This window comes from Haliaeetus albicilla, chromosome 21 (genome assembly GCF_947461875.1).
Source record: "Haliaeetus albicilla chromosome 21, bHalAlb1.1, whole genome shotgun sequence".
In the NCBI taxonomy this organism is placed as follows: Eukaryota; Metazoa; Chordata; class Aves; order Accipitriformes; family Accipitridae; genus Haliaeetus; species Haliaeetus albicilla.
In genome coordinates, this window is record NC_091503.1 from 4,123,451 (window position 1) to 4,147,778 (window position 24,328).

The 24,328-nt window shown below is 42.1% G+C and overlaps 1 long non-coding RNA gene across 1 annotated transcript in view; it reads left to right on the forward strand.

Moving 5' to 3' along the window:
* The first annotated feature begins 687 nt into the window (after nt 1-687).
* LOC138690290 (uncharacterized) overlaps nt 688-24,328 on the forward strand; it is a 29,272-nt gene continuing 5,631 nt past the window's right edge. Inside the window, exons 1-2 of the long non-coding RNA XR_011329103.1 lie at nt 688-1,405; nt 17,542-23,005. This is a non-coding gene — a long non-coding RNA (uncharacterized lncRNA). The remainder of the gene's footprint in view (nt 1,406-17,541; nt 23,006-24,328) is intronic.

Here is a 24,328-nt window from a genome sequence, read left to right on the forward strand (position 1 = left end):
AGCTGACCCCAACTGGCCAGAGGGGTATTCCAGACCATGGGACGTCATGCCCAGTATATAAACTGGGGGGAGTTGGCTGGAGTGGGGTGGATCACTGCTCGGGAACTAACTGGGCATTGGTTGGCGAGTGGTGAGCAATTGCACTGTGCATCACTTGTTGTATATTCCAATCCTTCTGTTATTATTATTGTCATGTTATTACTGTTATTATTACCATTATTAGTTTCTTCCCTTCTGGCCTATTAAACTGTTCTTATCTCAACCCACGAGTTTTACTTTTGTTTTTCCCCCGATTCTCTCCCCCATCCCACTGGGTGAGGGGAGAGTGAATGAGCGGCTGCGTGGTGCTTAGTTGCTGGCTGGGGCTAAACCATGACAAACCTGCGTTCCTACACAGAAATGCAGAGCTACCAACTTCAGTGATTTTTGTGCTGCATGATGACTGATCAGGCCAACCACACCTTTTCTCACTGTCTTTTTAAGTGATGGCTGTTTACGTTTATATCGTGCTGTCTAATTTTTTGCCTTTTCTGAGAAATTAGTTGAAAGCTGAAAACAATGGTAATGGGTAACCTGTGGAAGAGAAATGGCTTTCTGTTTAAAAATAGAGAACATGAATGCTAATTTTGGCCCTGAGGTAAGTTTCTGGCAAAGAAGGTTAGCTCAAATGCTGTTTTGTTTTTCTTTAATAGGAGCACCTAGACATCTTAATCCTGTCCTTCATACTGTGAAAGAATACCTGGAAGAAGCCTAATAAACATGGAAATACTTCAAACATTTTATTTTTTGGAATTACGGTGTTAATTTTAGAAAACATTTTGGGCCAACTCTGGAGCAGGCACTGTTGTGAAGAAATCATCAGTATAAATTGTGTTCTGTAAGAGGAAAAGAGACATAAACATGATTTTTTTTAAGAAAAAATATGTGCTATATCTGTGTCATTCCCATGTTACCTTTAACTATTGGAGGTTTAAGAAAGAAGATAGCTGATTACTGATAAAGTTCTGTGAGGAGGATCACCGGTTTCCCAGGGCTGTATTTCCATGATTTAAGTTGGCATTTTGCACTTAAGTCTTTGTGACAACTATGCGTTCCTCATCACCCCATCTTCTGAACTTTGAGCAACTGAAGGCCCTGTGCAAACTGAGATGAGGCTGCCCAGCTGTGCAGATGTGATTGTGTCCTGTGATGTGGGAGCAGCTCCCTTTCTCCAGCTGGTTGTGGTATGGAGCTACACTCAAGACAAGCATGCCTTGGTTGGCTCCTGAGCAGTGTGCCATCTTTTCTCCTGCTTCAGGGCTCACAGATGTAGTTGGCTGGTGGACTGATCAGCTGGATCCAGCTTCTGTCTTTGAGGAGCTGAAGAGAATGTATGCACCATATGTCTTGTGATGAAATATAGCAGGTAAAGAATCATTAATTATATTATTACACTGTCAGTTACTGTGATAACAAAATATTTTTGTGAACCTTTCAAGCATGCTCTCATGTGTGCATGTCTGGGTTTTTAGTTTCTTCTGGTTTGGGGTATTTATTGGGAAGTGCCTTGCTGCAGTTGTGGTTGGTTTTTTTCTCTGCTATTGAAGGATATATTCTTTATTTTCCCCTAGGAAATCTCTTTGTAGGTTGCTTTTTCTCATCTTCTCTTTTGTGATCTTGGTTGTGCGAGAGCTGCAATTTTATGCTTGTTTCACTATCGCTAATTTTTGCTGACAGTTATGTTTATGCAAATGTAATTTTCTGTGATCGCAAACAAGACAATGTCTTTCTGGTACCTGCTGTCGGTTTTGTGATATCTAGTGACCTGCATGTGTAAGCAGTTCTGCTTTCAATTCAGATGTCTCACTCCCAGTGTTGCAGGGACAGGGCACTGATCCTGGTGCTCTGACAGCAGTATTTTATAACTATACAACCTGACTTTGTGGCTCTGCTGAATCCTTTGTATCAGGGAGGTTGAACTTGTTTTGCCCTTTCACTCCATTCTAACATTGATGCTTCTGCCTGTGCTTCGACCTTCTTGCCTTTTTCCTCCTGCCAGTTCATTTTGGTCCTGTTGTCCCATTGTTCAGACTCAGGTATTGTCCTTCTCCGTAGCCCTAACTCTGATGCCAGAACTCCCTCCAGTTCCCTTTCAACTCCTAACCATGAACCTCACATATGAAAAATGGATTAAGTCTCATCCTTTTAAGAAAAAATAGAGGCATATTTCTTTTTTATTAAAATAACAAAAAAGGCAGAAAAGCTGCCTGTTCTCAGACCAGACTACTTCTTTCTGTTGCTGTTTCCATTATTTCCATTGCTCACCCACCACAAAGATACTGCTGTTTTTACTTTTTTCTAGCCCCCCTTTTCCTGTGCAGGATGCCAAGCACACAGGAAGGAAGGGGAGAGAGAAATAGTAATAGTATTAACTAGGATCCAAACAGAATAAATTTGAGTAATGCTGGCACCTCCCTTCCAGTATGCTTGAGTGAGTGGGGCAAATGCTTTGCAGAAGTGATCGAAAAAAATTCAAAGACAGTTATGTGCACACAGATCTGAGTTAATAAAACGTCTTATCATGTCTCAGCTTAAACCTGTAATAAGTTACACTAGAGTTACAGGAACTGTTCATATGCATAAAGCTTGGATAAGTTCACTTGCTGAATAAAGGTCCGAGTTCTCTTCCCTATTGTATATTAGTTTTTGAAGTAAAACATTAGTCTTTGTAAATGATAAAATGAAACGAACCCGAGAAGGAAACTTAGCAGGAACAATGAGTACTTTATATCTCCCCCCCACCCCCCACCTTCTCCCTTCCCTTAGATTTGGCAGGATTCTTCAGGAATGGAAAACATACCTTAACATTTACCAGCATACATGAAGTGATTTTTCAAAATTTCTGCCATTAGTAATTTTAGAGCCAAACTTTGAAAGGGCCTTAAACTCATGCATGCATACAATGTTCATGGTCACCTTCCTGATGTTTATCTTTAAGTGTTTTTAATGAGCCTACAGTGCAGACAAGATGCTGCTAGGAAAAAAAACAGTTGTACATATAAATGACTTGGATAACCATGCAGTTGCAAGGATTATTCTTTGTTATGTGCCTTTGCTCGTGTGAAACTGAAGAACTTCAAAAATGTGGCCTTGAAGGATATTTTTAAAGCAGCTATTCAACTTGGATCTAGTTGTGTGTGCATAATTATATACATACATGGCCTGATGGTTATCTGACACAGGTTTTATTGCCAAGGGACACATTCCATTATTCACAATGCACACTAGTATAAGTCTACTATGCCTACCTTTGGATTTATGTTGCTGCAGTGCTTGAGAGCCCTTGTCATGGATGAGGAGCCCGTTGTGTTAGGCTCTGCACAAATGGAGAATACGTAGATGTTCCTGCTCCCAAGAGCAACTCTCCACAACCTATTTGGATTCCTGACAGGATTTTTTTTTTTTTTCTCAGCTGCAACTCAGACTTGGGAGGGTTTTTCTCAAACATCAGCTAAGTATAATGCTTTCATTTTACATTGACGACAATACAGTGTTTAAGAGTTTTTTTGTATTGAAAACCTAAACCTTGATCGTAGTAATAAAAGCGCTTCATAATATTTTAATCATCTCTATCATCAAGAAAACTTGCAGGAAAATTCTATGTGTGTAAAATGGTTAAATGTGAATGGTATGTAAAATGATGTTGCTGTTGTTTCTGTCTGTTAGTAGGTGCGATAGTGTTGAATGAAGCATGGATTAAGTTTCTTTTCCTTTTGTGATTAGATTGTTAGAGCTTAAACTTGGTGCATTCATCAGACTTAAAAATATCACAGGTGAGCATATGGATAGCTAAAAGGTGTCAGTGCTCATATCTACTATACAATAAAAATGAAGATTGAAGAGGCGCTAATGACAATCTGTGGAGTACTTAAGGAAAGAAGGAAGGTGCATACAGGGACAATAACTTATTGCTCAAAAGCAGTGAGGATGGTGACTTCACAACTTCCATGGGCAATCTGTTCCACTCCTTCACTGTTGTCATATGCAGTTTGCAGTTCTCTTGTTTCAGTTTACACTCACTGCTTTCCATCCTCCCACCGTGCACCACTGTGATGTGCCTGACTCTATCTTCTCAATGACCTCCTTGTATGTATTGTAAAACTGCTACTAGGTCCCTCCAACGCCTTCTGTTCTTGAGGCTGAAAAAGCCCCAGTCCCTCAGCCCTCCTCATAGGACAACATTCCAGCCCCAAAACACTGAAATTGCTTCAGTTTATCGATGTCCATCCTGTATTGGCGGCCCCAAATCAGACACAGCTTTCTAAATGAAATCTCACAAGTGCCAAGCAGAGGGAGACAATCCCTCCCGTCGATGTCCTGGCTGTGTCCCCGTGAACACCTCCCAGGGCGCTGCTGGCCGTTCCTGCCGCCAGGTCACACCGCTGGCTCGTGCCCAGCTTGTGCCCGCCAAGGCACCCAGGTCCCTTCCCGCAGAGCTGCTCCTGGCCAGGCAGGGACCAGCCTGTGTCCTTGCACCGGAGCGTCCTGCCCAGGGGCAGCACTTGGTGTCTGTCCTCGGTTTAGTACCCTAACAGATAAATCAAATTTGAATAGTCTCTTAGTGCAATTTGCACGCAAGTGTTGTATCATTCCTGTAACGTTTGCTAATCAAATGATCATGACTGCACGTCTATTAAAATGCTATATCTGAAACTACAGAGATTTTATAGTGTCATCCTAGCTATGTTGTGCTACTTAATTAACATTGATCGATCCTTAAAATTCAGGTCCAAATGTTAAAAAACCTTGGTAGGAGGCAGGAAAGTGGGATAGTGAGGTGAGATTGAATGTTGAAATGCAGATTCAGATTTGCAGCTGACTGTACCCAAGGTCCAGACAAATGCAAGCAATGCATCTGGAAATGCAAAAGGAGATGGGATTACATTCTTGGCCCAGGTTCCGTTTTTGCTGATCCATTTTCAGCTGTTTGATTAAAGAGGACATCTCTTGAACACCATATATCAGTATGCATCAGTTTATTGCTGTAGCCTAAGGTGCGTCAAGCCACAGAAAAGCAGCGAGCAGAGACAATGAAGTTCCACAGAACCTGCTATAGATATGAATCTAGCTTTATCTCCTTCAAGACCCCTTCTAGGACTTTTTTTTCTTTAATCAGTCTCCAGATCCTATTAAACAGGAACAAAAAGAGGAAGAGGAAGTACACAGTATCTGCTTTCTACAAAGCAGACTGTATTTATTTGTTTAAGTGAGACAGAATCTCAATGTCTTCAGTCTTTCTTAAAAGCAGATTTAAGCAAACCATCCGGGCAGCCAGCCAGGCAGAGTGTGCATTTTTAGGCACTGACTCAAAGACAGTGTCAAGACATATTAAGCTGGGTGCCTAGAAATAATATATATGAGATTAAAAAAAGAATACTAAAAGATCATCTTGCCACAGTTGTGGCTGATTATTTGGTACAGGACGAAGAGAAATTGCATTGTAAGCCATAAAAGGGTGATGAAAAATGCTTTGAAATCTTAAGCTAATACAGTATCTAGGGCTGAATGCCATCAAACACTTCACCATCGTGCGTCACCTGAATCTAGTCTACAAAGAAGCTGATTCAAACCACCACCTTCCCAGAAAAAATGTAGTTTCTTAAGTATTTACTTGTGTGGAAAACTTCCTTAAATGATTGGATATCTCAGTAGGAGATTGCTTTATATTACAAGGGTGGAACAACTATGCTGATTTTCCCCTTTGTTTTAATACGTGTGTGCAGCAGTACAAATTAAGCACCTCATCCACAAAATATCATTTATATGATGAATAACTGACTTTGTTCTTAACCTTGAGTGCTGAGATGAGAGCAGTGTTTTCCTCAGCTTTGGAAAAGCAACAATCATCGGTAAAGATTAACAGTTTTCATGGCATGATGAAATAAGTTTCCTTTTCCTTTTTACTCAGCATGTTGTCACCAATAACGCAGTACTTATACCAGCTGAATATACCTTTTACCTCGAATACTTTGCAAGGCGCAGTAGGATTCACAGAGGTTAGTCTCGGTAGATGGTGCTGCTGTGTCTTAAACGAATTCCTAGGATGAGCTGCAAACGCTGCCCTAGGCAGTAGAGGCACAGTAAAGGTTCTGCCTCTATGGATATTACAGACAGCCTTAAAGAAGTTTGTTTTGTTTTGTTTTGTTTTTTAATTAGGAGTGAGCAGGAATGATTTGGTGAGGTTTCATGTGGCTGTAAAACCTGTACCAAAAGAGAAAAAAGCTATGAAGTAGGTCTTATGGTTTATGAGTGAAATGGACTCTGTGCAGGATGAATCAACTGCGCTATCAAGTCAGGAAAGAAAACAGGTGTCTACTGAATTATTAGTGCTTATGGCCTTTAATTGCCGGTGAAAGGATATGACCGTGCCTTATCTGATATTGTACTTGTCATTCAAATAGATTAAGGAAGACTCCTGCACAGGTTACGTAAAAAAGGGAAGTTGCACAGAAAGGTTCTGCTAATAAAGTGCGTGAAAAGAGTACCATGCTGCACTGGAGTACTCTGTTGTTACTTCAGTACCTGCCATGCAGAAATCAAAAGAGCAGATTTTCTCTCATGCCTGAAAAGAAAACCTGAAGGCATGTATGTCTACAAACATGAGATTCCCCCACACACACCCCGTAGCGTTTCTTACAAGCATTTCCTCGCTAGGATCTCTGGATTTCAATAGTGCAACAGACTAATGGTGCAGTCTGAGAGCAGCTCTGGTCCCTTCGTTATGTTGCCCAAAGCTGTTTTTGGCTTTTGCACAGCAGATAGCAATTCCTGGATCCCAGTTCTGCTGAGCCAGCTGGGCTCTTACAGCCTGTTTACAGTTGGGAGCTGCGCTGCTTGAGAGACTGAGGACAGTAAGAAATATAGGCGCTCTCGGGATAGTGGGAGGTAAGGCAGCCTGAAGACAAAGCCCTAAGTGGAAAATTAGGGCAGCATTAACTTATAGACCAGGTCTGGGCCAGTCTTAGCCATGTAAATAGCCTACATGATGGATAAACTGAAGGGATTTGATCTGTTTAATGAGCAGCATGGTCTTTTTTAAACAAATAGATGTAATTAAAGTAGCAGACTGCTGCCCCACAGCATGCTCCCAGATGGCAGCACAATCTTTAGGCCAGGGTTTCCTTCTGGTTTTTTGTAGGCAATCCCTGGAGCAAAAGAAGGCAAGTTACTGTGGTGACTTAATGCAGGATGGGTGGAGATCACAAACAGAAAAGCATCCCTTCTGTGGAGATCCCCCTGGACACATCTTTTCCATCCTGAGGAGCTGATAAAGTCTAGCTGAGCCGAGCTGTCTTAGATACTTGGTTTATTCCTCAAGAGCATACAATACTTATTTTTATATCACATCTGTCTGGCTACCACCCCCTGCCATGAAATCCTCTCTTTGCTATGTATTATTAAGCATACTCAATCTCTTAAACATTTTTTTTAAGGCCAGAGAAGATGGTTGTGATTCAGAGAGAACACATCACTGAAAACCATAGACCTAGCTGGTACCCTCAAACTGTAAGCAGAGTTTCTTGTTACGATGCGTAAGAATTTGCACTGGAGAAGTGATGACATAAGATGATGTTTTGCTCTTATTACATATTTAACATATCATTGACTCTTATAAAACTGCAGACAAATGTATAGACTGTGACAGAAGTATGTGGACATGCAGACATGGTATTAACCTGAACGCTTTATTTCTTAAGTAGCTTACATTTTTATGGAGAAAAGCTGCTTTACAAGCTATTTAGATGAAGATTAACTTGTTTAATGTTTAGCTTCATTCCCAGTAGAGCAGTGCCTGAAATCTATTTAGTCTGAGAGAAATGCAAGAGCATTGTAAGTGTTTTGACTTAATTTGAATATTGCTAATGATAAGGGACAGAGACTCTTGAAAATGAGTCCAAACAGTCAGCTGTTTACATAATACTTGAGTCACTTGGTTGGACTGCCATGTCCTTATCTTTGCATGCACAAGACTATTCCAGCCTTCTCAAAAGTGGTCTTAGGAGCTTGGATCCCAGCCTCTAAGCTCTATAAAAGACTGAACACACTTAATTAAGTGGCTGCTGAAATGAGACTAGCCACAAACATTACAGAATTTATAAATAGATGATTGAATCTGTGTCTGGGTGTAGCAAATCTCGAAGCCTCAAAGCAGACTCCGGGCTGTATTACATCCGCAAGTCTTATAGGAAGCCTGGTGACATAAAGCACAGTTTGCAAGTAAACCAAGTTTTCAGAGTCTTAGAGCCATTGGTAAAGCTGGCAAGCCTCATTTTTCTGGTCAATATATTGCTTTCCATAAGACTCAATGCATCTCCCAAATATCTATGACTGATCACCTCAGATAGGGAACCAGATTGTTCCACCTTTAAGCAATTATTCTCTGTGCCCAAGAGTGGCTTTCTAGAGGATGCTTTGCTCCTTGGTCCTTGCATGCTGTTCTAGCTCATGCCTATGCTTGTGATTGCTCTAGATGCCTGCCTCAGCCACAGGCACAGAAGCTGAGTAGGACAGATGAAATTGCTTGAACTAAAATAATTTTCATTTTTGTTTGCTGAATGTAGGATGGACGACTTCTTCCATTAAAATCTCTGCAATTCTGGAGTATTTCTGCAGAGTCCTGGGTTCTTTGATACAGACTGCTAAGTCTCGTGTTGGGACCTACTCTTAAGGACCAACCTCATCAAGTGTCAGATGGAGGGAATCTCCTGCACAGCAGTTACTCTGCCTGGAGATTGTGACCTCCAAGAGGAAATCAGGAAGAAGAAGAGGTCTTCCTGTGGGAGGTTATGCCACTGGTTAGGAGCCACCAGCTCCTAGAATAGGTTTCTACTGTCAAATACATTTTTTGCTCCACTAGTAGCTACCAGCAGTGACAATCTGAGCTCCACTCTGAGACTTCCCACAGGATGCTTCTGTCTAATAACCCAGCCCAGCTGAACTATTTCTGAGGAGTCCCAACCATCCTATGATGGTCCTTGTTTCCTACATGAGGAAAAAACCCAAGACTGGAGTGCTTTATGGATTTCTGCTGAGTCAGCCGATAACCTCGGAAGCGTTTCCTTGGGATGTCATATTTGTTTGTCAGTTGTGTTCAGCATCTGTTGCGCTGTTGCTACCGTGATGGCTGTGGTGAGAAGGCAAATGTCAGTGAGTGTCTGCTTTGATCACTGCAGACAACAGTACAACGAGCAACTGGACCTGTGCTTTGAGTTACCTAGCAAGATTTGTGGTATATATGATTATTTAAATGCTTGATGAATTCTCATATAAGGCAAGCAGCAGCACTCTGAGGTATTTTAACCTTAATTTACTTCTAAACCATTTCACTGAATTTGGCACCCTGTCCCCTTTTTGATTTATTGCTCGGGAACGTTAGAGAACGCATATGTGGTTGGTCTCCCACACTAACGAATGGAGCCCCATAAACAGTTGAAGGCAATCCTCATTTGTGCTTCTACAATGTATTTGTACAAAGATGAACAGTGTCATCTCATTGAGTGAAAGGCCACGGACTTTTATCTCTCTTCCCTGCCTAAACCATTCTTTTGTCCCTGTACTGGTGTTCCTCTTAGGTCCCAGATCTGCAATTTAGTACTTGCAACTGCTCCTTTCTGCCTCTTTTCCCAGAGAAGAGATGAGTAAAAGGAGGGAAAAGAGAGGAAAAGATATGGGTGTACCCAAGAGGTGACTGTAATAGTACAGGCTGAGAATCTTCAAAAACGTCTGACACACACATATTCATGCAGTCCCCTCAGGAATCACTGACATTTATAAACCTAAATAACTGTTCACTTCCTCTTTATCCTGTTCATTTTTCAAGGCCAATCTGCTGTGCTGTCCATTTGTAAAAGGAGCAGCCTGGCCACAACTTTATTTTGGTAGCTAATCTTCCAAAAGAAGTCTTTTGAACTCAAAAAACCCTGTAAATGGTGGGGGAAACAAAGTTAGGTGTCTCTCTCGAGCAAGTTGAATCTGTTGGGGCAGTGGATAAAGGCATCATTTAATTTCTGTCTTCCTTTTACGCTTCCCACAGGGAGGCAGCTGTTGAGTTTTCTTGGCCCTGCCATCCCTATGGCATAGGCTGGCATGCTCAGGTGTGATCTCTGTAGTCCCCAGCAGGTGATTCATTCTGGTGGCTGATCCATGACAGGCTGCTGGGCAGGCGAAATGATTAAATCCTGCATCGAAAGGGAGGTATAATTCAGGCCATATGTCACGGCTGTGTGTGTAGAAGCGGGTGGGTGAGGGACCACGGTGGAAGTGGAGAAATAAGCACTGAGTCAGCAGCAGAGATGATTGAAATTTATCCAAAACATGTTGCCAAAGATTTTGGTAGCACCTCCAGTATTACTAATGACGAGGCTGGGAGGTTTGGAGTTCCACTGATTGGCAGCTGCACCCTCGGAAAGGGACATGGGGAAACTTTCTCATCTGTCAGGATCTCATTATTTGCAATGGAGCCTGACAGCTCTAAGGTTACACGTGTATAAATCAGTCAGGCAGAAGAGGAAGCAGACGGTAATTTTATTTTGCAGTGGCACAGGGGGAGAATTGTCATCCCGGAGTCTGAGCGGCACGACCGCTGCCGTGTGCTGAGCAAGCATATACCATTCCTGAGTCCCTTCTGTCCCTGCTCCTGCTCCCTGCTGCCAGCACTGGAGCCTTCCTCCTCAGAGCTGCCCTCCTCCTCCTTCCCCTGATCCTTGAGAGAGGCCGAGGCAGCCAGCAGTGCTTACCTGTCCCCTTTCTGAGCTGCGTGGAGTTGAGATCACGGCTGCATTAATTTCCTATACCATCATGTCACTGCTTGCTCTCCTCCCAGTCCCAGGAAAGGCTGGGCGGGGAGGAATGCCGCTGGGCGGGGAGGAATCCCACTGGCCTCTAAAGTGAGAGTCTCGATGCAAGAACAAGATAACTTTTTTTAGGAACAAAATGAATCCCAGAAAACCAACCCAGGCAGCACTGGGAGTTGGAGCTGGGGTTACCAGGATCTCATGACAGGCTCTCCTGCCAACATCTTCACTTGGGTGTCAGCGGGACCTGAAAGCAGACTTGGTTTGTTTTATATTTCTTTAATCAGACTTGGAAGAAATAATCCAGATATGTATCAACTGCTAAATGTTTTTTCTCATTCTCAGCTCGTGAGTGATGTGGCTTCAGGTTTCTTGTTTGGATTCAGATACTGTAGTGAGTTAGACATGCCATAAACTGTGTAGACTTTCTGAGGTGACTGATTCAGTTTACTTATCTGGCAATATATGATACTTCTGCCAGGACTTTAGCCTGGGCTTCAAAGCATCAATTTCTAGCTACATGGAGAGGATACATAATACCTTCTCAGAAATTAGGCAGGATCTGAGATTCTTTTTTAAGGGATTAAAGTGATGTAGGGAAGCAGAAGAGATGGCAGAGGAAAACTGTTTTGGTATCTACAATTACTAAGCTGGGAATAGTTTCTCCAAAGAGATACTGATCCTCCACTTATTTAGAAAGTTTTTAAATTAAGCACTGCAGAAGATGTTGGGGGAGGAGAAATAGTCCTGATTTCTGAACCTTTCTGTAACATGGACTTGTTGATTCCCCCTGCAGGTTGGCCTAAGGTGAGGCACAGAGCAGTGTGTCCGTTCAGTTGAAATCATGGATCCACTTAGGAATTTTCAGGTCGCAATCTGTGGACAGGGTGCATGACTCTTCTGTGTGTAGATAAATAAAAAAGCTAGAAAAATTAGGTGCTATCTTCTGCAAAAATGCTGTAAAACATAACCTCTAGCATACACTGTGGATAGGCCTCTTGAAGAGAAAACTCCTGGATAACCACTTCAGAAGCTCCAGAGGTGCAGAAGGTATTCTGATTTTGCATAAATTTACTCAGGAAGAGAGAGCTTGCCGCTGTTACGTATTCTCCCTCTCTCTCCCCTTATCTCCCTCCTTTTGCCTTCCTCCTCCTCCCTCACCCTCTGCCTCTTAGCGGTAATTAATCTAGGTACATTACTCATTGGGATAGTGTTCTGTTTTTTCCTGCTTATAAGCCAAAAGCACCTAACACTTGTCTTTGCCAGCCCTGGGGTTCATAAAGTGCCAGAGAAAATGAGTTTAGTAGCTTCTCTCCTTTTCCTTTTTTAATGCACAAAGATTGAGAGCTTTTGTGTCTATGCACAGCCGTGTGGCCCCATCCTATTGCTTCAGTTGACAGCTACTGTCTCCTTGGGACATCAGGGACGTAGCAAACGGAGCCGAGACCAACAGACCTGGCGTCACCTGCCCCCCACCCCCGCCTCTTCCCTGACATTTTTGTGCTTTTGCAGTGCTTTTCCTTCCAAATGAGAAGCCATGGATCCATTCAGCATCACCTCCTTTATTAGCCTTTATAAAAGAGGTTGAGAAGATTTCATTACAAGCAAGAGGGAGAGGCACTGGGGGAAGGAACCGTGAGTCAGTCTAGGCAGGAGAAGTGGAGCAGGGGTGGCAGGAGCTCAGGCCCTGAGTGTTGGGTTGGGCTGGGGTTGGGATAGTGACTCTTCAGCTCCTGACACAGGGCTGGTTTGGCTAGTTGCCCCAAGCAGGTACTATGGTCTTTGGTGCCCGTGCTGAGGGCAGTCGTGCAAGAATCACATGCAATGTGAATGCATCGCTTTTCTGGGAGAAACAGCCAAGTGCTCAGCTCTTCCCCATCCTCAGTATAAATTTGACTCCTTCTACACCATTATCCAAATTTCTTCTACCCTTCTTGGTACTGTGTTGTGACGAGGCTTTCTCAGCACTTGGATTGACTGGTCATTACTTACTTTTCCCAGCACCAGACAATGTCCACATTCTCCTCTCACCGTTTCTGCTGCCCAGCATCCTGCTGCCTGAAGTCATGCACTTTATGTAGCTCGCCTTTCCACCTTCTCTCCTATTTTCTCTTGTAGCTGTGGTCAAAGACCCAGTTCTGTTCCTACCCCTCTCTCTGCTGTGGGGGGCATTTTCCATCTTTTCTCAGGTTCTTGGGCTGAGCCGTCAAGAGCACTGCTCTAGAGGACCTGGATGGCTGCAGAAAATGCCATTTACGTCAGCTTATTCTCACGGGGGAAACCTGCAAGTTGTAAAATATATATATAAGCCTGTTGGCTGAGGCCTAAAGTGAAAATTAACCCCTTGCATTGCACTTCCTCACCTTGCCCAAATACCAGAGGGCAGAGAAACCTAAAAAAGGAGTGTCCCTGAGTCTCCATCTCAGGGGGTGAGGGGGAGACAAGGGGGAACAATGAGCAAGTCTAAAATATACTGGGTTTTCATGCATTAGGAAGTTTGAGAGGGGTTTTTGCTGAAAAGGCAGCAGAGGAAGGCTGTAGCAGTATGCAGAAGTCCAGGCCAATTAACCCAAACCATGCCTGAGATGAGCGCATCCCCTGGTGTGCAGGAGATGCTTCCAGTGTTGGAGTGCAAAGGTTAAAGTGGACAGAGGAGAGGAGAGAAAGGGACACGAGATGTTTTTCTGCATGTGTTTGGCAAGTTCTGGCACAGAAAAGGCTTCTTATGAGTTTCCTGGGAGCTGAGAAATGAAAGCAGCTGCTGAAGAATCACCTTAAGGGAGATTCCTGATAGACTGTATTTAGCTCTCCGTGTTATCCACACTTTCTAAAGAGCTGAAATAACAAACTGTGAGCAGAGCGGCAGGGAAGTTATCACTGGTGTTAGAAAGAGGGGTGGATTGATGTGTGACTGGCTGAGGGCAGAATAGTTCATGGCAGGTAGCAGGACCCACTACGGGAAAATATCATGGCTACTGATTCTCTGAGCTGACACTGGACCTTGCTACTCATCCAGGATAACAACTAGGTGGCTTTAGCAGTTGTCTTCAGCAGAAACAAAAAAGTAAATTGTCATTGCAGTTATACTTCAGGCATTTTCCCCTTGCCCCGGAGGAGGGCCAAGCCAGTATTCCTTTAAAAACTCCTTTAAATTTAAACTATATCCTTGTTGCTGCAAGTTGCATTCTGGCAGGAGGGTCACACATGCATGTAACTTTGCAATAGTGTCCAAAGATTTCACATGTCAAAACCCTCTTGCTGCACAAGTGAGAGGGTGATGCTTGCACTGTGTGTTAAGTACATAATGAGAGAGGTATGGGGGCAGGGGCCATATTTGAGGGAATTACAAAATATTTCTTGAGTTAAGTATGTTTATGAAACATTTCAGTCAGGACCAGTTATACACCAGTGGTTCCCAACCACATTCAACCCTTTTCATGGCACTGCGTGCTGCTTTCTTCTGTCTCCCATCTTGACAGCAAACCCCAGAATATTGTTGCTGCCTCTGCCTTCCTCCACTGCTGTCAGTTTGAGAAAGTGCCAGTGGAAAGACTTAGATAACCAGCCAAGCAAAGCATACTAGTTGGGTCTCTCATCTTTAATGTTGCCGTTCAAGCCAGAGAGGTTATTTTAATTGGGACCTAGTATTAGAGATAAAATTATTTTTTTTTCCTGGAAAGTGATTGTGTTAAATTTGAGATTAACACTAAGATTGATTAAATTTAATCTGGACCCAAATTTAACTTTCTGTCACTCAACACTGGCTTCCACAATGCAGAAGAAAAAGAATTAAAGCAGCCAGAGCATGGGATATGTCAATCTCAGCTATTCATTTTTAGGATATTACAGGAGGCCAGTGTGTTTGGACAGTGAAAGGAGAGAAACAGCCTGGTTTTAGAAGTGCTAAGGATCCCAGAGAATTCCTGGTACACTCAAATTTTGGACACTAAATCTTCCTGAACATCAGACCCATAAAGTACAGAGTACATCTACATTACTTGCAGTATCAAATGAAAAAATCTTAGAGTTCCTATTCTCTTGCTCTTTTGTTTTTTTTTTATATTACTTCATTGTAAATGATTAAAACCTACTGACAGTATCTCCTCTCCACCCCCCCTTTTTTATTAATTCATGATGAATTCTGTTTTCTGGCTGACAGCAGTACCCTGTCATGGTTCGAAACTCTTCCAGTGCTTGGTTGGCTTGTTGCTTGCTTGCTGAAAAAAGTGTTTATGTCAGGATTTTTGGAAAGCAACAAAATGTGATGTTATGGAGTGGGAGGAGTTATTTTGTTTTGTTTCTACAGAACTTGAACTTTGAGGTATTTACATTGTCTAATATGTGACCCTTATTAAGAAAAAATAATGCAAATTTTTCTGGTCTGTTTTTTATATTCGTTCTTTTTTTTATACCTTTGACAGTGTAATAATGTCAGTAGGATGTGGCATTCCATGCATACACTGAGGTCTGGCAGACTTGCCAGAGAGTACAATATCTTGAGGAAATTCTCAGATATTCCCGTGTTCCATTTTTTTTTCCCCACTTGAGTTTCATGCGCATCTCAGTCACCTGCTGCTGTGTGCAAGTCCTCTTGGATTATTAGGCTTGATCTTAAAGATGTCTTCTGTTAAAGTCTCTGTATCTGAAGAAGTATCTCACACATCAGAGTTTCATCCCATGAGCATCCTACATAAGGAGTGAACTTTCACCCCAGTGCACAAAGTTTGAGAATTCAAGCTTTTTGTCAAAAATCTTTTTACTGGAACAAGAATGACCCGTCTATTTTGTGAATATAATGAAAGCATTAAAAAATTAAGAATTCAGCTACCTACAAAACCAGAGACCATTCTGAATCTCACCTTTCCCTACAATCGCATATGTTTGTTTAAAGATATCACATGTCAAACTGGTAATGGTTTTGCATGCAGAGCAAGAGAATATAGTTATTGTCAGAGACAGGTGCAAAGTTTTAAGACATGAAATGATGAGTTTCACTTAGATAATGCTCCCAGAGCCAAAGAGGAGGCTGTTCTCTACCAAAAAAAAATTAAGAAACTGCTGATTGGCAGTTCCATCTGTTAAAAGATGTTCCCTCTTCAATGGTGTTTGTTTATACTAAAAAAGTGACTGCATATATCATTAACTTACACTAATCATGTGCAGTCTAAGAAAACTACCAGAAAGCCAACAAAAACTGTGGTTATGACGATCCATGACGTACTGCACTGATTCACATTTTGGTCTGTTGCACATAGTGCCTAACAAGAGATCATTTGGAGAAATGGTGTTCTGAATAACACTGTTAGTAAATCAGGGTCTTTTGCTTCATATGTCATATAAGAGTTTGGTTCCTAAAATGAAAAAAAATAGGGTAATGGGGGGGTCCTGCCTAGTTTATAACACCATTCTCCTTTCTGCGTATGTTCTCAAAATGCTTGAGCATCCTAACTCCCTATGGATTTGATGTTGTTTGGCACCTAACTGAAAGCAACTTGCTCACTGGATAGCCAACTTAATTTAGAATGCACTACCTACAGTAAAATTATCTACCACATGTTGAGATGGGTAGTTGGCTGTATGGGCCACCAGATAATTTGGACTTTCAGGTCTTTGGACATCTCTTTTTCTGAGATGTTCTTGTAGACAGTTACTTTCATCTTTGTGTTTTCAAACTGAGGGTCAAATGTACTTCACTGAATATCTTTCTTTTTCTTTCTTTGCTTAACAGAATATTATCCCTGTTTTACTGTGTCCAGCTGGCACATCCTCAGCATGCTGATTTCATTTAAAAAATCACTACCCATTGTAGAAGCCAGATGTAGCTGATTAGCAGTGTTTTGCTCATCATATCACTCTGCTGGCTGAACTGTTCAAAGGGCCATTCCTGCAAACAGTGCAGTGAGTACTTCTAGAGTAGTGAGAGAAGGCATGAAGTGCTTCATCTGTGATGTGCCTGAGAGTGGGATTGTGCTTTGACAGGGTGTTTGTCATCCCACAGCTCTAGGATTTGAGATGGTTCTTCAAACATACTGTTACTGGGGTTCACTTAAGCTGTAGCAACTTCCAAGCCAGCAGCAAATTGAGCAGGCTTGCAGGCAGCCTCTCTGCCCAGCCTCAAACTTGCAGGTCCAAATTTGTACCTGGGGAGCAGACTTTCTTCCTCAAGGCTATGGACAGCTTCCTTTCAAACAGTATGGAGCAGCCATCAATATTGTGAAGATCCCCATAAACTCATTTTATAGTTTCAAACTGCAATACTATCAACTCAGACCTGATAGCAAAAATACAGTGAGTGAATTACAACTTGCATTAGATACACCCCAGTGATTTACGAGTGTTGTTCATGTTGTCCTAGGAAATGAAAGCTGGAATGATAACTGTCACCAGATTACAGGAAACCTGACTTCTAGATTATCCTATCTCTTGTATCCCCTATACCATATTAAGAGGGTCAGGCATTACAGTCATTGGTGTTTACTTGAGTTTCATCTATGAGATGTTACATATAGTTTTGCCCCTGCCAAAAAAAGAAAAATTGATCTGAAGTTTTCTATCTTGGTACTTTGCGCTGCATTGTTTCAGGACTAGGCAAAATGTTAATCACATCTAAAAATAGAACTTAGGAAGAATAAACAAGTTATGAAGAATAAACATTGTAGTACATTAAAATTATGGTGAGGTTGGTTTTGTGTTTTGGTTTTTTTTTCAGGTGGGATCTGCCATCTCTGGAAAAGCATGTACCAGGCTTGAGCCTTGGAGAAAATTGTCTGCTTGCTCTTGGTGGAGGCTGAAGTTGTTCTGCGCTGCCTTTTTGGACTGGGTGAATCTGGGAAGCTGAGTAGCAAACGGCAACCTTTTCCTCTGCTTTTAGCGAGCATCCAAGCAGCACTGCCTCGAACGCTGCCAGCGAGGAGAGACAGGGACTGGCAAGAAGTTCCTGGTGCTGGAGAAGGGAGCAGGTCTGGCTCAGCAAGCAGACGGGGAGCCAGGCCTGTGGAGGGGGCCAGTAGAAACATGGGCTACAGCTGGTCTGTTGAGCAGGATGGGAGCTGGTGAAGAAAAGGGGATAGGGGCTGGAGGGCAGGGAGCTGTGAGGAGGGAGGAGGAACTGAAGAAGGTTTCATGCCTGCAGCAGGGACATAGCATTAGAAAACAGAGCGCCAAGGTGCTCTTTCCTGCTGTCCTCCCTCCCTTTCCCATTTTCTTGGCTTCATCACCTGAAAACTGAATCACACATCAGGTGGTGTGAGGTCTGGTTAAGTGGCATCCCTACCTTTCCTTAAACTGCTTGGGCAGGTACACCTAACTAAGTCTGTATCCTAGTGCATTAAGGGACAAATCAAGGTTATATATGAAGGTTGTACTCAGTGTGAGCTTCTTTATAAACAACAGCAAACATTTTCATTGCTTGGCTTCAATAGTTTTAGCATTTATAAGGTATTTGAGTGCAGAGCATACTACATCTGGTAGAAAAATAGCTATTTTCATGCTGTGAGTACTTATTTTTTCACTTGGGATACTTTTTCTATCATTTGAGTAAGATACTCTAGTCTTCAGTCCTTACTGAGAGAGAGAGAGAGTCCAGAATTTCATGGTGTAAATAGGCATCACTAACTTAAGGTTTGCATTTCAAGGTTTAGCTTTACCACAAAGTACTGTATATTCTTCTTTTGGGAATCTACATTCTTGTTCATATATACAATATGTAGCCTCTGTTCCTCAAAAATAAATCTTAACCAGTTGTGATCATGAGATAAACCCCAACACTTGAATCGCCTGACTTTGAAAATGACTGGTAGCACGTTTTATACTTGAGTACATAGGCATGAAACTGGACCCTTTGGAATAATGAAGACGTTAAATGACAGCCAAACTGAAAAATTGTCATCTGTTGTTTTGACAGATTATTTATGCTGGGAGAATGATTAGTGAATGGGGGGAAAGGAAGGTGGCAAACATCAAAACAAGTAATTTATCCTAGTGTTCTTAGTTTTCCTACCTTTTACATAAGAGTGCTGGACGTATTCATGTATCAGTGAGATGGAGGAACTTCCTTCATCAGCGAGCAATACAGTCCGATACATCCACAGCTAGAAAGGGACAATACCAGGGATGCCAGTTATGCTGCCTCAGGGGAGAAGGAATGTAATTTCAGAGAGAGCAGGGCAGGAGGACATCAGCATGTAACTACCCTAGCAGAAAATCGATATTTTCTAAGCACAAAGCCACTTGTAACTTTTAATATTGAGGCTGCCAAATACAGTGGGAAGTTAGTTGCTTTTGATGCAGCAGTCAAAGGGTCAAATTCTTTCCCCTGCTGCTCGAGCGTAGCTCTGTGGCAGTCTGCTGGGCTCCGCCAGTGAAACTGAAGAGGAGGATTTGGCTTGCAGCCTGGTTTTAATCTGCACGTATGGTATCAATTTTGGAAGCATTTTCTGGTTGTCCTCACAGTTATAAAAGGGTAGAAAAATATATTTATTCTCTTCCCCGGTTAAAAAACAGACTTTTGTTAACTCATTTGTGTTAATTCTCTACCTGAAAAGTGCAATACTTAGCTTCATCTTCAGTTTTGCCATAGGGTTGCCCTTTCTGTTAATAATAATCTCTGCTATCTATCCTAAGGGAAAAACTGCTCTGGAGAAACCAGCTTGCCCCAGCGGATCCCAGTTCTCTCCTGCATGCATAGCTGGTGCTGAGTCCAGCGGGACGCTAACCTACGGGTCCCCCTTCGGACCGTAGGCACTGGACTTTCCTGCCTGTCACCCTTCCTCCTTTTTTTTTAGCATGTTTGCTTGGAGATGAGGAGTATCATGGAGCATGGGATGTTGGCAGTAATTGTGTACACTTCCAGCCGGCTGCTGAAGAGAAAGTATCTCCTCATGCTCACCGAAATCTTTACCTTTTGTGATGAGCGCAGTCGCCATCAGCCATTGATAAAATCGCTGGTCCCGTTAACGAGATCTGACCCTCTCAGGGCTCCATCTCAAGCACTGTCATACCTTTCCTAATTGCTGGTTTACTATAAGGTTTTCCTGAGATGGTCTCAGGACACATTCCTTGCTTTTGGTCCCTTCTGCACTGTTTTATGTCACCCCTTTCTTTGGGGTAGACACTGCTTCCTCCTGCTTCTGAGAAAGACCAGCAGCTCCTGGCTCTCCCCAGGGCACAGGACTGCGAGAAGCTGCCTGCAGCAAGGATCTCAGATTTCCTGTGTAATTGCAGATCGCATTCATGTTTTCTTCAGAATCTGAGGAAACTGCCGTGTGAGAGGCAATTAAGCTCTTTCAGTAATTTTTTGTCTTTTTTTGTTGTTTTCTCATCTAATTTCTAGTTATTCTTCCCTCCCAATTGCTTCTTCTTTTGTCTGTCTTTCCGCCCTCTTTTTGCACTCTCCTTTTTTTTAACCTCTTTCATCTACCTTTACACTCACTTAGCACCCAAGATCAAAATTCCCATGTGGCTGTACAGACCTATTGCTTCTTGACTCTTTTAATAGGCCTAAAAATCTTCTTTAGCATAAAATACTTCAATAAATAGCATAAGATAACTATGTAAGAAGCAACTGAACAACAGTGGCAGGCTGCATGTGATAAACTTGGCTTTAGTTACACTACTAGGAAATAAAATGACTGGAAAACACGGGAGGTGAGAAAATTCTGAAGTAGGGAGATGAGCCAAAGTTGTTGAGTGCAGAGCCATAAGGGCAGCCCTATCATGCACCAGCCAGTAGATAACACTTGCCACCTTGAATTTCTGCTGACAGCTGTCCACGTGTGCCAATACTATTATTGTAGGTTAATAAATCATTGGAAGTTTATTTCCAGGAAATTGGCACTGCAATTGCTTCTAGCAGTTTCCCTCAACTCCTTGACCCTGGAACATCAGTAGTTCATAATGATTAAAACAGGAAGCAAAGCAAGAAGTTCGTCATGCTTTCTAGACCACGGTGCTGCTCTGGTACTTTATATGGAATATGTATCGTCTGTGTTGTGCTGGTTTAGATTTCTCTCTTATGAAAGACAGATCACTAACTGCTGAACTGACCAAAATTACCTTCTGACGTACTTACCATGAAAACAAGCTTTAACACCTGCAGACCAGTATGGTCATGTCTGTATTTCAAGAACTGAGAATGCCTGAAACAGGTTCTCTTTTAATAAGATGAAAATTTTTGGCTATCCAAAACCTTCAGCTGATTATGATCATCATGGCCTTATCTTAATTTGGCTAGCTTGGATGTTGAATATGAGAGATGTCCTATTTTGGAAATACATTTCCAGTATTCAGTGTATTAGTAAGCCAGCCTGGGTTCTTTACTTTTTACCTGCAACATCAGCTTTTTTAGTAAGTCAGAGAATACAGGTTTCTGTGTCTATCAGATTTGTTCTGGCTATCTGCTACCAATCACTACAAAAGTTCCAGTTCACTTAAGTCTTTTGCTTTGTGCAGTAGTTTGGTTGTGACTGTAAGTACGGAGCTGTTTCTGTAGTTTTAATGTTTAATTTTGGATAGTGGTAGCAACAGTGGGAAATCTTAGGTAGTCAGGCTGTTGAACACAAGCGTGCCAGAGGCCTTGTGCATCTGGGGTTTATCATTGCACCATGAGACAAGCTCTGGCCATTGCGTGCATCGCAAATTTAGATCTGCATGACCCAATTGACAATAATTTCTGAGCAACACTGGGATAGGTTTATGACATATCCAGAACCTCAAGCTGTGTTGTACTGCACGACACACTGTCCATTTTTAAACACTGATTTGCTAAGTCTCTGCATAACTTTTGCATCGCTAGTGGGTTGAACAAGGCTACTGAAAAGTTTTCCTGAGGTTTAAGGATTTTTAGGCAAGGGAAAGTATGACAGCATATTTAAAATTTTATCCTGCAAAAGACTGAGTTCTGGGGCCAATTAAAATGTAAAGAAACCCATAAAAAATAAACTTAGGTAATGCCTTCACACATTTAGGACTAGATTAATCAGGCAAAAATTATTTGAATGGATTTGTCCACTGAAAATGACATTTCTGTACACAGTATGCTTTGATCTCTTTTTCTCTTGCACTATGGAATAGATTACAAAAAAAGCCTACAACTGTGCTAAACAAACACGGTTGTTTGGTTGTACCAAGTTTTTGTTCCAGCAGTGGAATTCATTAAAACAGCATGTTCTGTATATTGCCAGCAGGTCATCAGTGCTTGCTTGAGTCAGGTTCCTGACCTTTATTTTCTCTCGCCAAGTCTGCTAGATGGTCTCATTTTGGGAACTGTTAAAATATCTAGCGTTATCAATATATCTAGCATTATTTTTCTCATAGCTGAGAATATCTTCAAGGAGTGCTCATTGATCTTCTTTGGTAATTATCAACTAGTTTATTTTATAGAAAGTCAGATGCTTAATTGTAAATAGCTGCTGAACAGTATGAAATAAAAAGATTTTTCCCTCACCTAAAGAAAATTTAAATGCATTTGGAAACCTCTTTAGGATTTGAGGTAAGCTTTCTTCTTCGATGGGATGGTTGGGGGGACCTCTCAAGCAGCTACTCAACTGTATATGTTCCCAGTGAATTATGTGGACTTGTAATTCTTTAGCCTGATGTTCTGGTTGCTTTTATAGGTGTAACTGAGGTTAAATTCTTCTACAGTGTTACCCCGTCAACATCTCCAATAAAATGTGCCCCTACGCTCTACTCAGGTTGGAAAATTGTAATCAATCCACAGAGATCCAGCTCAGCATGTCCCTAACCTCTGTGCTTAAGCGCTGTATTTCACCCCCATTTTGGTTTTGGCACTGATCATAAGCACCTCAGTCCGTACAAGTCTAAGTGTCAGGCCAACTCCTTCGTTAGGGTTGCTATCTAGGATCAAGAAATTACACTTGCTTTGCCTGCCTCCCTAATTTTGTAGATGTTCTCAGAACAGACCTAACCCATGAGAGTCTACAAATGCAACAGTGGTTGCTGTTCTCTCTGTGCTGAGCTGGAAAGGGGGGCGAGACAGCGACTACAACATGTCTCCTTGCAGGAAGTGGAAGACTCTGATTCAACTCTTCTTGGCCCAAGGGGGGCTGAAACCTGCATTTCCCAAGTAATCTGCCAGTTGTTTTAGCAGAGTGACAATTCTGTCGTCTTCAGTCAACACCGAAGAACACCAAATAATCTGAGCTGCGGTGTACCAGGTAGGCATGGGTGTCTGTGGATGAGGTGGACATTCACGTGGGTGAGGGGAGCTGTGTATTCGACTTTCTACTCCTGGAACCACTTGGTATTTTGTTTAGTGTGCCACCTCTGCCATTCTGCTCCTGCTAGGCACCTCCCTCCAGAGACCTGTGGTCAGTTCTTGGGAAGAGGCAGCCATCTGCTTCTTATGCCAAGTTATCTGAGCAGCAGAGAGCAGCTGATTTCACTTTCTCCTTCTGTTCCTCCTCTTCATTTGTTCCTTTCATGAGTACTCCTTTTATCAGGTAGTTTTAAGTGACCTCTACTCAATGTCTGACTTCAGGCAGCTTCTGTCTTAGAGGCTGACTCATTTAGATTCCTTTGTCAGATCTTTAACTTTTGCAGTGTGCTGTAAAAGGAGCTTTAATATCTAAGTTTGGAAATTTTGGATCTCTCTTTGGGAACTAGGCACCCACGAGTTAGGGAGTGTCATGGTCAACTCTGTGGCATTTACATCATTCTCAGTTTCACCTTTCATGCCTACTCCTGTAAAGACTTGCAGATAGTCTTGAATTCTGGGCTGTCCTATGGAAGCAAGAGCCTGTGGTGAAAGCAAGTGTACTGATTCCAGGACATAAAATTAACAACCTGTCCTTCCCACCATCAGTACACTTTGAAAGATTTGAGGCCCTGGAAGCATAAAAGGATGCCTCCTGTTATGAATGTGCACAAACTCTGTGGAAGTCAGATAACTTATAGCAAAAAGATCTGGTCCTGACCTTATTGTTAATAATGATGAACTTAATCATATATTCCCAATTGATTGCCACAGGCTGCGGAAAAAATGAAACAGATGTGACCAAAGCCTTTCCTTGTTTGTGCTGTTCTGACCAAGCAAAAAATCTTGCACATTAATGAATCCCCCAAATATGTGTTGTTTAACCTGAACATTTTAATGAGTCCTGTCTCCTGTTCCTCAGACTTTGGCTTTTCCACAGTAGACAACTACACAAATGTCTTTTATATCCTGGATGCACCAAACCAGCTTTGCTACAATAAATGATTTTACTTAAATGATCAATAGGGTGTGAAGAAGAAAGTACAGAGAATTTTGCATGAATAGGTGAAGAAGGGGGTGCTTTCCTCTTTTGCTTTTCTTCAATGCCATTCTCATAATTTCAATAGACTTAAGGCAGGTTTATTTCTTTCAATGATTAAAAAACCCTACATGTATACAAATTTTGTCAAGGTTATTGAAATATGTGAAAGCATATGTATCTGTTACAAGATCTGATAGATAATTTGCAGCGTGCTTGGTATGTGGCATGTGTGTTTAGAATTCA